General features: G+C 43.6%; 1 protein-coding gene across 1 annotated transcript in view; it reads left to right on the top strand.

Moving 5' to 3' along the window:
* The window catches only part of mrps5 (mitochondrial ribosomal protein S5), a 130,497-nt gene that overhangs the window by 52,958 nt on the left and 63,930 nt on the right, over window positions 1-13,609 (top strand). The gene's annotated exons all lie outside the window — the stretch shown is intronic.

Below are 13,609 nucleotides of genomic sequence, written 5' to 3'. Positions count from 1 at the left end.
AGTCTGAACTCAACAAAGATGTTAGGTGTGTTCATGAAATTATAAATGTAAATCTCTGCTTTAGAAATGACAAGTGCCTTCTTCATTGACCGAGCAAATGTGGAAGCAGATTATTTTGCGTTCTAGACAAGTTCTGCTTGTCTTTTCAGTTGTAAGTACAGAATCAAATACCTTGTAATGTCCCATTTTTCTGTGCAACAAAATCCAACTCCTTTTGTATTTTAATAGAAAACTTTATCACTAGCCTGAAGTGCCCTCTCTGAGACAATCTTTTGTGACATTGAGGAGGCTGAGGCATATGAGATAAATACCAGACATGAAGTGATTTTAGCACTCTCCTTTCAAGTTGTTCAATGTAACCACATGCTGATAAGAAAAATGTTTTCTGCATATTCCTCTGTAGTGTTACGGACATCTAGAAGCCAAGAGCTTAAGTACGTGCATCAGAATAGTAATGACTATTTATCTCCATGCAAAGCTGCAATTATTTCAAGCTATATGACACCCTTGCTTTTGTAATTTAAAAAAAAACATTGGTGTCAGGTTTGTGCTGTGTGCAAGAAAGCATTTGTCCTCTTAATGAGTGGATTGGGAGAAGAGGGAATGTCACACCTTGTGATGCACACCAATGCATGTATTTCCCACAGTAATACAATTTAGCAGTCATCTGTTTGATGCTGGAGGAAGTATTACCGTTTCGTAATATTGAAGCCACAGATTTCATGAGTAAATGAACACCTAATACACTTTTGCAAGGTACTTGTGGGTTTTGCTCTTTATTTCCTTCGGCCCCTATGATGATGGGCTCCCAGGACATCTTAAAGGGAATACTCTTAACATTTCTTCATTTGAGGTACATTTTTATGTCCTGCATCTTCCAACACTTAGTCAAAATTTTCAGAAAAAGATAGTTGGGTTTAAAGGATGTAAAGATCCTAATCAGAAAGATGAGGTGTAGTTGCTGCAACTTGTTTTGGGCTTCAGTGGACACTGAAGCAGGCCTAGGATAGGAATGTGAACAGGAAAACAGAATGGTGCATTGAAATGGCAAGCAAATGGAATGGTCGGAGTTGTGCTTACAGACTGAACGGAGGTGTTCTACAAAGCAGTCACCCAATCTGCATTTGTCTCCCCAAACATCTCACTTTCTATTAAATTTGCTCCTATATTTAAAACAGAAACCAACTTCTCCTGCCCCTGTGCAATGAATTCCCAACTATCTCAAAATCCCAAATTAGGACTCATACTTTGTCATATACGGTGTCTGTTTCCAGCGTTTATGAGCTCCCATTTGGCCATCTCGGCTATACTGGCTCTCTGAAAGTGCAAAATATACTCAAATATTTCATGGGGCACGGGGATTTGGCAACATGCATTCTATATTTTCAATTATGTTACGATATATAGGACATGCATTCTTTCTGGATTGCACGCAACGTTTCTTGGGTATGAAATACTTTATAGCTATGGCAAAATACATTTGGAAGACTCTGATACATTACTGCTGCACATTTTGTTTTTCAAGTTCTTCCTTGCTTCAGAAGAGTAATTAATTGGTTGTCGTTCAGTGTAGTTAGCATTAACATATTGACCTTATAGAGCACAAACATAATTGGGATCCCTTGAGTCTATTATATCCCATTCTTCTAAAAATATTTTAATGCATGTTGCAGAACTTCCTCATTTCTTCATTTCTAAATTGTAATTGACTTGAAATCCATTTCTTTTATAAACATGTTATTTTTCCAAACAGATCACAAAATTGTGAGCAAACGACATAATCGTAATTTTTAAGTCAAGGGCAGAAGTATGTCCTAATTAGAAATAACAGTAAAGGTGCCTACCTGCTGGCCACAATTCTTTCGTTGCAGGATGAGACCTAGAGTGGTTTGCCCTGCCTTCTCTCTAATTGAGATTGATTTGTAGCAAACTAATGGGCTGCTTCCCACTTTGCTGTCAATTTCAGGCCCAGGTGGGCATTGAGGCACATCAGAAGGACTAGCAACTTTGCTTGCTTGGGCTTTGACCAGGAAGAAATGTGTTGGCTGCCTTCCTCAACGGCCCTCCGTTTCCTAATTAGACCCCCTTCCTTATTGGTATAGTTAATTCTTAACTGCCTTATGTCCAAAGGGTGTAATATTTCTTTAATATAGAGAAAATAAAGAGAAGAATAATTTGGTCATCACTACCTTCCAAAAAGCTAGAGTCTGAAATGATTATTTTATATTTTTGTAGGATGTGGGTGCCACTGGCTGGATCACCACTTATTGCCCATCCCTAGTTGCCCTTGAGAATGTGGTGGTGAGCTGCCTTCTTGAACTGCTGCCATCTACTACAGTGGGTTGATGCACAATGCAATTAGGGAGGGAATTCCAGGACTGTGACCCAGCAAGTGTGAAAGAACAGCATTAGATATTTTCAATTCAGGATGATGAGTGGCTTGGAGGTGGTATCCCTGTGTATTGAAGACATTGCCACCCTTTCTGGGTTTTTCTGTTGACTCTACTTCATTTAGGAACAGTGATAAGACAGGCTGGCTAACTTTTTTGTCCTAGCAATTAAATTAATGCAGCAAAAATAATTACTGCTGTTTTAATTTCAGAATAGTAAAGCCAGAAACCGGACCCTTCGTGAGATGGGTTTTCACCAGTAGGGTTATTACCCTATTTGTTCGTGCACTCAATTACTGAAGATTCTTTGAAGCCCTGAACGAAATCTTTCTGGATATAAGAGAATATTCTTTCTTATTGTCCAAAATATTCTTCATGATTACAACCTCCCTCTGCTCACGGAAACCTGATTTTTAAAATGTGAGCGTGGATAGAATTTAATTTGCACTGGGATCGCTGGTGGAACTTTTTTAAGAGTGTGGAAAATGAAAAGGTCAGCACACGAGCGTTTACTTTATATTATTGTATACAGTTGCTAGAGCCCACATGTCAGTGTAAACAAATCACTGACTCAGACCAAGATGATATGGTCTTGGGGAAAGGTGTGATCAGAGCTAACAATGGAGATAAAATGAGGAAATCATTTATTACTTGCTACTTGTAATGGGAATGGTGCCTTTCAGGTATAACTGCAACCCAAAAGCTCTAGCATATAGCGCCCTTCTCAAGAATTGAATCAGTGTTAATTTAGGTCAGTGAATTTTCTTTTTATTTGAGGAATCGTGTCGTAAACCTGAAAGAACAATTGGAGCAGGAAGTGGAAACAGCCCAGGCAGAAGGGGAAGATTATTATAATCCAGATTATACTTTCATTCCAGAAACTGTAATAATTTGGAGAAAGAAATATTAAATTGTACAGAGCCCATGCTCAGTCTCTTGCGCGTCCGAACAACCCTATTTTAGGTAGTGTGGCAGAAGTCACGATAATATACTATGATGCTGCTCAGTTGTCACTGTTTTCTGAAATTGCATCTGAGAAATTCTATTCTGGGAGGTTTGGTCTAAATCTACTTTCTAACTGGGAAATAACATTGGCTCTTCACTTCTGATGTATAAGAAAACCCATCAAAATTAACCACCCCTAACAAAATTGACAGGTAGTGGAAAGGAGCAAGCTGAAAGTTTGGCTGCAGTTTTTGCCTCTTTCTGTAGTCTCTCTGCCTGGTGTAGAATTGGTGCAACAAATAACAAGCATACAGCCCATCAAGTCTGCGTCACTTCTTCAATCCAGTGACTCAATGTCATCTGCTTCCTTCATATTGCTACAATTTAATCTTCAAGTGTTTATCCAATTACTTTTGAATCTATTTCCACCATCCAATCAGACACTGAATTTTAAATTCTAACTACTACTACTGTAAATAAAGGTTTTTCCTCATATGGGTAATGACTGTTCTGCCAATTGCCGTCAGCCTGCACTCTGCTTGCAAAGGCTGAAGGCAAGTGTGATTTTAAACATCGTTTGAATTGTGAATATATTTTCTGTAACCTATAATTGTACAGTCAAATTGGACATTTAATGGCATTCCTTCTCATGACTGGGTCGATATCTTGCAAGACTCTGTCTAACAATCTTGTGAATGACGTTTGAACCATTTGCTCATGGTACAAACTACAGTTCAAAACAAGATACATCAAAGCTATCCTACTGGATAATAGCTGTACTGATCAGATCATTACATTTCTGTATATAGTTCATACTCGCGCATGAGCTTAAGGCTGCTTATTTTGGCAATGAAAAGTGTCCAGTTTGCCTCCAAATTAGCCTCAAATGATGAGATCTCCCAGTGTTTGAGCTATAGGTGAAGATAACCACTCAAACTCCTACAATATAGTGGTATCATGTGTTGTAACGGAATGCTGTTATCAAGGCAAAATAGATGCTCTGCATGAACGAGCAATGTATTTTGGTGTTGCTGTGATGGCAGGCACTTAGGCAATATATCTCAACGACAGGCTGATCATGTCAAATAGCACGTCCTTCACAATCAACAGAATACTGACTCTATTCAAAAAGATCCTGCTTGCAAACTCGGGACATAATGTTCAATATTAGATTAAATTAGACAGCATGTGCTCACCTGTTCCAAGTGTGCCAATAATTCCACTAATAGCCAATTTAAGATGTTGTTGAGCTTGCAATGTGGCTCTCTCTTACCCTTGCTAGAAGGGATGTATGTATTCATACAGAGGCCCACTCCTCTGCAGGGAAAAGGAATTTGTCTGGGCACATCTTTCCAATTAAATGAAAACTAACCCTAATGTATCCTCAAAATTAAAGCCCATTAGGGAGAATACATCAGAGGGATCTTGCAGCCAGGCATTATGGGTGGAGCTCAGGAATAGGAAGGGTGAAATCACAATGTTGAGGGTTTCTATTGACCTCCCAACAGCCCACAGAAGAACAGATATGTAGCCAAATACTGGAAAGCTGTGAAAAATGCAGAAGTTTGTGGTGCATGACTTCAACTTTCCTCTTATTGACTGGGACTGTCTCAGATCCAGGGGCTCAGATGGAGATCAATTTGTTAGTTGTGTCCAGGAGGGCTTTTTGAGACAGTATGTTGACAATCCAACCAGCGAGGAGGCCGTACTATTGGTACTAGGGAATGAACCAGGACAGGTGATCAATGCTTCAGTCGGAGACCATTCTGGGCTTAGTGACCATTACACCCTAAGATTTTGAGTCGCATGGACAAGGACAAGACTGGCCATTGGGCAAGGGCCAATTACATCCAAATTGGACAGGAGCAAGGGAATGTGGATTGGGGACAAATCTATGGTTGGCATGTGCGAGGCTTTTTAAAAACCGGTTGTTTGAAGTGCAGGACTTGCATGACCCTGCAAAACTGAAGGATAGGAATGGCAGGATTCAGGAACCATGGATGACAGTAAATTGTAACATATAATGGGAACTGCAGATGCTGGAGAGTCCAAGATAACAAAGTGTGGAGCTGGATGAACACAGCAGGCCAAGCAGCATCTGAGGAGCACAAAAGCTGACACTTCGGGCCTAGACCCTTCAGCAGAGAAGGGGGAGGGGGAGAGGGTTCTGAAATAAATAGGAAGAGGGGGGAGGCGGATCAAAGGTGGATAGAAGAGAAGATAGGTGGAGAGGAGAAAGACTGGTCAAAGAGGCAGGGATGGAGCCCGTAGAGGTGAGTATAGGAGGGGAGGTAGGGAGTGGATAGGCCAGTCCGGGGCAGACAGACAGGTCAAGGGGGTGGGATGAGGTTAGTAGGTAGGGAATGGAGGTGCGGCTTGAGGTGGGAGGAGGGGATAGGTGAGAGGAAGAACAAGTTAGAGAGCTGGGCTGGTTTTGGGATGCAGTAGGGGGGAGGGGAAATTTTGAAGCTTGTGAAATCCACATTGCCGTTGGGCTGCAGGGTTCCCAAGCGGAATGCGAGTTGCTGTTCCTGCAATCTTCGGGTGGCATTGTTATGGCACTCCAGGAGGCCTAGGGTGGACATGTCGTCCAAGGAATGTGAGGGGGAGTTGAAATGGTTCATGACTGGGAGATGCAGTTGTTTTTGGCGAACCGAGCGTGGTGTTCTGCAAAGCGGTCCCCAAGCCTCTGCTTGGTTTCCCCAATGTAGAGGAAGCCAAACTTGGTCTAAAGGAAGCATACGATAGACCTAGGCAGCCATAAACTGACACAGCCCTTGAGGAGTATAGAGAAATTAGGAAGGAACTTAAATGTAGAATTAGGAAGGCTTAAAGGTGCATTTAGCAAACAGAGTCCAGGAGAATCCTAAGGCTTTTTATGCATGTATGAGAAGAAAGAGGGTAGCAAGGGAAAGAGTAGGCCCCCTCGGGCACCAAGGCAAGTTATTCATGGAACCACAGGAAGTGGGAGAGATCCTCAATGCGTACTCACCATGGAGAAGGACATGACTGATGTTGTGGTCAGGGATGAGTGTGTGAACACTCTAGAGAATGTCAGTATATTAAAGGAGGAAGTTTTGGGTATCCTAAATTGCATTAAGGTAGACAAGTCCCCAGGGCCGAATGGGATCAATCCCAGGTTAGTGCGACAGGCAAGGGAAGAAATAGCTGGGGCATTAGCAGATATCTTCACATCGTCTTTGATAGGAGAGGTTCCAGAGGACTGGAGATTAGCCAGTATTGTTCCCTGGCGTCTGTGGTGGGAAGCTCTCAGAGAAGATACTGACTAGTTTGTGACGGGCAGCATGATTTTGTATGGGGAAGATCATATCTCACCAACTTGATTGCCACCTTTTCAAAAAAAATGCAAAGATAATCGAGAAAAGGACTGTGAATGTAGTTTATGTGGACTTTAGTAAGGCATTAGATAAAGTTTCACATGGCAGATCAGTACAAAAAGTAAAAACAGGATGGGCTGGCTAAATAGATACAAAACTCACTTGGTCATAGAATACAGGGTGGCAGTGGAAAGGGTGTTTTTCAGAATGAAGACCTGTGGCTAGTAGTGGTCCACAAGGATCGGTCTTGGGTCCTCGTTTGTATAAATGATCTGGACAAAAATGTGGATGGTCTGATTAGTACCTACAGATGACACGAAGATTGGAGTTGTTGATAGTGCCAATGATTGTGATGGGCTTGTGATAGACTGGCAACTTGGGCACAGAAAAGGCACATGGTGTCTAATCAAGGCAAGTGCAAGGTGATAATGGGAACTGCAGATGCTGGAGAATCCAAGATAATAAAATGTGAGGCTGGATGAACACAGCAGGCCCAGCAGCATCTCAGGAGCACAAAAGCGGATGTTTCGGGCCTAGACCCTTCATCAGAGAGGGGGATGGGGTGAGGGTTCTGGAATAAATAGGGAGAGAGGGGGAGGCGGACCGAAGATGGAGAGAAAAGAAGATAGGTGGAGAGGAGAATATAGGTGGGGAGGTAGGGAGGGGATAGGTCAGTCCAGGGAAGGCGGACAGGTCAAGGAGGTGGGATGAGGTTAGTAGGTAGGAGATGGAGGTGCGGCTTGGGGTGGGAGGAAGGGATGGGTGAGAGGAAGAACAGATTAGGGAGGCAGAGACAGGTTGGACTGGTTTTGGGATGTAGTGGGTGAAGGGGAAGAGCTGGGCTGGTTGTGTGGTGCAGTGGGGGGAGGGGACGAACTGGGCTGGTTTTGGGATGCGGTGGGGGAAGGGGAGATTTTGAAGCTGGTGAAGTCCACATTGATACCATTGGGCTGCAGGGTTCCCAAGCGGAATATGAGTTGCTGTTCCTGCAACCTTTGGGTGGCATCATTGTGGCAGTGCAGGAGGCCCATGATGGACATGTCATCTAAAGAATGGGAGGGGGAGTGGAAATGGTTTGCAACTGGGAGGTGCAGTTGTTTATTGCAAACCGAGCGGAGGTGTTCTGCAAAGTGGTCCCCAAGCCTCCGCTTGGTTTCCCCAATGTAGAGGAAGCCACTCTGGGTACAGTGGCTGCAGTATACCACATTGGCAGATATGCAGGTGAACCTCTGCTTAATATGGAAAGTCATCTTGGGGCCTGGGATAGGTGTGGGGGCAAGTGTAGCATTTCCTGCGGTTGCAGGGGAAGGTGCCGGGTGTGGTGGGGTTGGAGGGCAGTGTGGAGCGAACCAGGCAACCAGCTTGGAACCGATGTCCATTTCAAGCCCACCGACTCCCACAGCTACCTAGAATACACCACCTCCCACCCACCCTCCTGCAAAAATTCCATCCCCTATTCCCAATTCCTCCGCCTCCGCCGCATCTGCTCCCACGATGAGGCATTCCATTCCCGCACATACCAGATGTCCAAGTTCTTCAAGGACCGCAACTTCCCCCCCACAGTGGTCGAGAACGCCCTTTACCGCGTCTCCTGTATTTCCCGCAACACATCCCTCACACCCCGCCCCCGCCACAACCGCCCAAAGAGGATCCCCCTCGTTCACACACACTACCCCACCAACCTCCGGATACAACGCATCATCCTCCGACACTTCCGCCATCTACAATCTGACTCCACCACCCAAGACGTTTTTCCATCCCCACCCTTGTCTGCTTTCCGGAGAGACCACTCTCTCTGTGACTCCCTTGTTCGCTCCACACTGCCCTCCAACCCCACCGCACCCGGCACCTTCCCCTGCAACCGCAGGAAATGCTACACTTGCCCCCACACCTCCTCCCTCACCCCTATCCCAGGCCCCAAGATGACTTTCCATATTAAGCAGACGTTCACCCGCACATCTGCCAATATGGTATACTGCATCCATTGTACCCGGTGTGGCTGCCTCTACATTGGGGAAACCAAGCGGAGGCTTGGGGACCGCTTTGTAGAACACCTGCACTCGCTTCGCAATAAACAACTGCACCTCCCAGTCGCAAACCATTTCCACTCCCCCTCCCATTCTTTAGATGATATGTCCATCATGGGCCTCCTGCAGTGCCACAATGATGCCACCCAAAGGTTGCAGGAACAGCAACTCATATTCCGCTTGGGAACCCTGCAGCCCAATGGTATCAATGTGGACTTCACCAGCTTCAAAATCTCCCCTTTCCCCACCGCATCCCAAAACCAGCCCAGTTCGTCCCCTCCCCCCCACTGCACCACACAACCAGCCCAGCTCTTCCCCTCCACCTACTGTATCCCAAAACCAGTCCAACCTGTCTCTGCCTCCCTAATCTGTTCTTCCTCTCACCCATCCCTTCCTCCCACCCCAAGCCACACCTCCATCTCCTACCTACTAACCTCATCCCACCTCCTTGACCTGTCCGTCTTCCCTGGACTGACTTATCCCCTCCCTACCTCCCCACCTATACTCTCCTCTCCACCCATCTTCTTTTCTCTCCATCTTCGGTCCACCTCCCCCTCTCTCCCTATTTATTCCAGAACCCTCACCCCATCCCCCTCTTTGATGAAGGGTCTAGGCCCGAAACGTCAGCTTTTGTGCCCCTGAGATGCTGCTTGGCCTGCTGTGTTCATCCAGCCTCTCATTTTATCATCAAGTGCAAGGTGATGCATTTTGCAGGATCAAATTTAGGTGCGTATTAGACAGTAAATGACAGAACCCTTAAGAGCATTAACATGCAGACAAAGCTGGGCGTACAGTTCCACGATTCCCTAAAAGTGGCAACACAAGTGGCCAGGGTGAATAAGAAGGCATATTTCGTACGCTTGCCTTCATTGGCCGGGGCATGGAGTATAAGAGTTGGCAAACTATGTTACAACTATATAAAACCCTTGTTAGGCTGCTTTTGGAGTATTGTGTGCAGTTTTGGTTGCCACGCTATCAGAAGGACATGGGAGCTTTTGAGAGAGTGCAGAAAAGGTTCACCAGAATGTTGCCCAGTCTCCAGGGCATTGGCTGCGAGGAAAGGTTGAAGAAGCAAGGATTGTTTTCACTGGAAAGACGGCGACTGAGAGGAATCCTGATAGAGGTGTACAAAATTGAGGTGCAAAGATAGGGCGAATGGCCAGATGCTTTTCTCCCCCAGGGTTGACGTTTCATTTATACCAGGGGAACAGGTTCAAGGTGAGAGAGCAGAACTTTAAGGGAGATGAGGGAAGTCTCTCACACAGAGTATTAGAAGCCTGGAACATACTGGCAGAAAGGTAGTGGAAGCAGGCACATTAGCAACATTTAAGAAGCTACTGAATGGTTCTATGAATCGAGAGGGAATAGGGGGATGCGGGCCGAACAGGGGAAGAACGTTTGTTTTTATTTTAGCTTAGTTAGGGCATGATGATTGGCACAGGCTTGGCGGGCCGAAGGGCTTGTTTCTGTGCTGCACTTTTGTTTTGTTCCTATGTTACAGCAAAAGAGGACACTCGGCCCTTGTCTGCAATGCTGTTGAGTTGAAATTGATTACCAGTGCCAACCTTCTGCACTTTCCCACACCCTTGCATTTTATTTCTATTCAGATAATCACCCAATGCCCTCTTGAATGCCTCAATTGAATGTACATTCTAGACTCCAACTACTCCTGTAACACAGGTTTTTCATCTCCTGTGCTTCTTTTGCAAACTACTTTAAATTTGTGCCCTCTGGTTTTTGATTCTTTTACAATCAAGAACAATTTCTGCCTATCTACCCTATTCAACCCCTCATAATTTTGAAAGCCTCTGTCAGATCTCATTTTAGCCTTTGTGTAACCCAACAGATATCCATTATTCACTATGCTGTCCCCTGTCACTCGGCAAATATTGCCAACCTCCATTTTATTCCATACCTGATAACTTTTCCTCATCTTTCCTTGCACTGTATCAATTCTTCTGGACGTTAATCAAATCTCTCTGTAACCCATTCAAAAAGCTCTCAAGTTAGTTGAGCTCTATTTTCCAGTTTAGAAATTCATGCTGACTCTAACCTACCTTTTTTTTCCATATAAATAACTAATTCTATCCATGACAATGCTTTGACCAGTCAGAGTTCAGTTACCTGCAAATCAGTATTGGTTCTCCTGCAGTTGTTTCTGCCTTCTGAAAGTTGATATTCTTTCATCTGTCCTGATGAGTGAAAGAGGTAAAACTTCAACTAATGTAATTTATTTTTTCAACAACACTTGAGTTCTCTATTATAAAGTAGCTATTACCATGTGTAGATTCCTTAATCTCCCAGAATTCCAGAGAAGTGTTAAACGTTATAAATAGTTGAATTTTTCATCTTGGAAGTAGACTATGTAGAGAGTGCAATAAAGAAGAGCTAAAGAATATTTCTTGCTAGATACAAAGTTAAAGTATTCCATGTTGCCAAAGGGAAGATGAAAGAGGAAACCATTTTTGAAGTTGGGTTACAGGCTGAAATATCAAACATCAGAAGTCCGATGTGGTCAGTAAAAGAAAAAACTAGAAGAGGTGGTTTACCTTTTGAGCTGCTTCAGCCAGATATCAGAGGAGATTGTCTTCAGTCACACCTTGCAGACTTGTATGGATTCTGGGAGATTCTTCTAACTTGACTAGAAGAGGAATCCTCAAAATGGAATTCAGTTCTGGCGGTGAATTTAAGGAACTCCAAAAACTGAGGAAAGCATCCGGAAGCAGTCGGTCAAAGTTACTACTTGACAAAGCAGGCACACTTTAGGAACTGTGGACTGTCTGCTATAAGGACTGCAGTTGTGCGGAGAATGAGATACGAGACAAGTCTGAAAGGGGAATTTTTCTCTCTATTTTGAAGTTCCATACCAACAAATGTTTAGGCTTTAGTCTTTATAATCATTTCTGATAGTAAAAAAAATTCAAGATGTTAATTTTTTTGTTGTTATTCCTATCGCCATTCAGCTGAAAAGTTGAGTTTCGTGCTATAGGCCTCTGTGGATTGTAAAATTAATCTCTGGTTAAGAAAGTGATCATTTTGAATGGAGTGGAAAAGATTTCTGCTCTCATTAGGTTGTCAATCTTAGTAATTTGCCTACCTTTAAAGGTTGTGAATGTTCCATCTTTAAATGTAGTGAAGATTGATATATAGTTTTCATTACTTGGAATTAAATAATTTGATGAGCTGACAGAAAAATAGACTTGAGGAAAAGCATTGTATTGATGATAAAGCAGGTTTGAGGAATCCTATGTATTACTTCTGCTCCTATGATCTCATCACCAGGCGCCTCACCTCCAACTTCTTGGGTGTTAATATAGACCACTAACCTCTGGACCAACCTCCAATGTTTTTTTGATTACAGCAGGCCTGGTATTCTGAGACAAGTGACTCTTGTGTTGGGTGCGTGGTTAATTGAAGTATTCAAGATGGCGGTTGATTTTCTTTTGTGTGTGGATAGAAATTACATGCAGGAATATAGGGGGGAAAAAAAAGATTGATAGCAGATTGGTGCCAGTTGACACCAGTGGACTAAATAATAGAGCCAGCAGAGGCACAATGGGCCAAATGGCTAGTCCTGCAGTGTAGTAATTCTGTGATGATCTGACTGCATTCGACATTTGTAAATCTTAAGCGTGAAACTATTTTCCACTTGTTCGGTAAACACACCCTGCAATGATGCATGAGCTTGATGTTATCTAGAACAAGGTAATCTGCTTGACCGTTATTTCTTTATTCTAATCTAACCATGCAATTACTCCCTTGCCTATGCACCTTTTACAGTTTATTCTATCTAAATGTGTTGTTGTAACTTGCCCAGGCTTTCTTGGCAGTACACTCCTCTCAGTCTCTCAAATTGGGTAGGAGGTGAACTTTAGATGCATCTGAAGATCATTGCTTCCCAGTTTGCCTTCAATTCACATCAGGACTTGGATACACATTCCCATTCCATCAAAATCATCTTAGCCCTTCGAGTGTACCTTTTTGGTTCATAGACAACTTACCTCCATCATTATCCTGAGCAGTTAGGTGACCTTGCTGGGAATGTTCCTTTGCAAAAGAACGAACAGAAAACAAAATCAGATGTTGGTCAGTATTTGGTGTGGCATACAGAACATTTTCCAAAATTAATAACTTGTATCTCGCAAAATAATACTCTGCAGTGTTGAATTCTCAGTGGTATGAATGCCTCAGAGTGAAAGTGCAACTTAAGTACTTCAGAGTTGCAATTAAAGTTGGAACAGAATTTCAGAATGTGGAAGGAATACGTTTGGAAGTGATTTTGTAAGTTTGTTGGTCTAGAACACCGATAACCTTGTCTGCAGGGAGCATTTGATGGATGTAAATATTATTGGAAAGGATTTCAAAAAGGCCAGTTAAATAAAAAGAAATACTTCACATTTGTGAACAGTTTTTGGCACATTGCCATTTTGTATCGATTGCTGATTTTTTTTTTTAGACTAGATTCCCTACAGTGTGGAAACAGGCCCTTCGGCCCAACAAGTCCACACCGCCCCTTAAAGCATCCACCCTGACCCATCCCCCTATAACCCACACACCCCTGAACACTACGGGCAATTTAGCATGGCCGATCCACCTAGCCTGCACGTCTTTGGGAAGAAACCGGAGCACCCGGAGGACACCCAGGCAGACAAGGGGAGAATGTGCAAACTCCACACAGACAGTCGCCCGAGGCGGGAATCGAACCCAGTTCCCTGGCACTGTGAGGCTACAGTGCTAACCACTGAGCCACCGTGCCGCCCCCAAACGTGAGTTAGATTTTCTGTGCTTTGGGTGTATAAAAGCTTTAAGTCCTGTGAAATGTTGCATTTGAACTCCATTTTAATATTTTTAGTGTGTTCAATATCTGGATTAGAGTTCTAAGAATTATGCACCATCAGATGATACCTTT

Source organism: Stegostoma tigrinum, chromosome 4, assembly GCF_030684315.1.
Source record: "Stegostoma tigrinum isolate sSteTig4 chromosome 4, sSteTig4.hap1, whole genome shotgun sequence".
Classification (NCBI taxonomy): Eukaryota; Metazoa; Chordata; class Chondrichthyes; order Orectolobiformes; family Stegostomatidae; genus Stegostoma; species Stegostoma tigrinum.
Note: the sequence above shows the minus strand (reverse complement) of the source record. Positions and strands in the feature narration are given on the sequence as shown.